Genomic DNA, 1,424 nt, shown 5'->3' with positions numbered 1-1,424 from the left:
TGTGTGTGTGTGTAGTGTATGCACTTAAGCCTCCTCAAGGCGTGTTGGATAAAAGCCTTCGCCGAAATGCATATGAGAGTGTCAGGAAGTGTGTGTGTGTGTGTGTGTGTGTGTGTGTGTGTGTGTGCGCGCGCGCCATTATCAGATGATTGAATGCATAATGCAGGGTGGAGATGATCAGAGGGGCGTATCTCGATCAACACATGATCGATCTCCGGCATAAATGACCGGAAAATATCACTAATACGTTTAAACAGATGAGCTCATTCATCACCGAGTTGCTGCGGACTTTAACACAGAAAGTGAAGGAAATCATCTGTTTTCCCAGTCAGGTTGAGCTTTTGGTGGGTTTTTTCCCAGCATTTAGACGTAAATGGATGATTTATGATGTTTAAAGGTGATTTTTGGTTGGAAACGGCAGCATGACTCCATATTGATGTTGTAATATCAATACCTCTGCTGCTGCCGCCGCTGCTGATCATCATCCTGGAGCTATTTTTAAGGGCTCAGACTCGGACGGGCGGCAGGGGAAATATGTCTGCTCCCTTTACGTCTGTTTTAAGTTTCACAGCCACAAAATGTGGATCAGAACTCCAGATGTTACTGTTCAAGTCTCCGCAGAATCTAATCAATGTTATTTTCATGCATTTGTTCTGAATCGGAAACTGTAATAACTGTCAGATTGTGACGTTTTGCGCCACAAAAACACAACCATAAACTTTTATTCCAGTCCGGCGGGACTTGGATCGAGAATCCGGAACCGAGTCCGGAACCGAATCGGGTCTCACCGGAGCAGTTCCAGCCGGTCGGCGTCTGGCAGTCGCTGAGGGAGGACGGGAAGGCGCGCAGCTGCTCCACAGGTAAAGTAGCGAGGAAGGAGACGATGGTGATCCGGATCCAGCCTCCAGTTAGAGCCGCGGCCGTAACCCAACACCGGTTCGGCCGAGCCGGAGCGGACGGACCCATCTCTCTCTCTCAGTGGCCCCGGCCGCAGCTCGGGTGAGGCGGGGGAACGGCGCGCAGCAGCGGGGCGCCTACAGCCCGACGGCGGAGCATTTTCCGAGCGACACGGTGCGCCCCATGAAGCAGCGGCCCGGGGGAACTGAGCCGATCCGAGGCGGTACAGCAAGAACCAGAACCAGAACCAGAACCAGAGCTGGGAGCCAGCAGGGAGGATGAGTGGGATGGGAAAAGTTGGCGAGGCAGATTGGAGGAGAGGATGCTGAACTGAGGAGGAAGGAGACAGGATGGAGGGATGGAGGAAACAGGTGATTCAGGGATAAAAACAACAAAAAAGAAGTGAAGCGGGGATCCAGCGGGGGGAGGAGGAGGAAGAGGGGAGAGGAGGATGGAGGCGTGTGGTCAAATATCCGCGGTGAGACGCCAGCAGCAGCAGCAGCAGCAGCAGCAGCAGCAGCAGCTCC

This window comes from Poecilia reticulata, linkage group LG2 (assembly GCF_000633615.1).
Source record: "Poecilia reticulata strain Guanapo linkage group LG2, Guppy_female_1.0+MT, whole genome shotgun sequence".
In the NCBI taxonomy this organism is placed as follows: Eukaryota; Metazoa; Chordata; class Actinopteri; order Cyprinodontiformes; family Poeciliidae; genus Poecilia; species Poecilia reticulata.
This window is presented reverse-complemented; position numbering follows the sequence as displayed.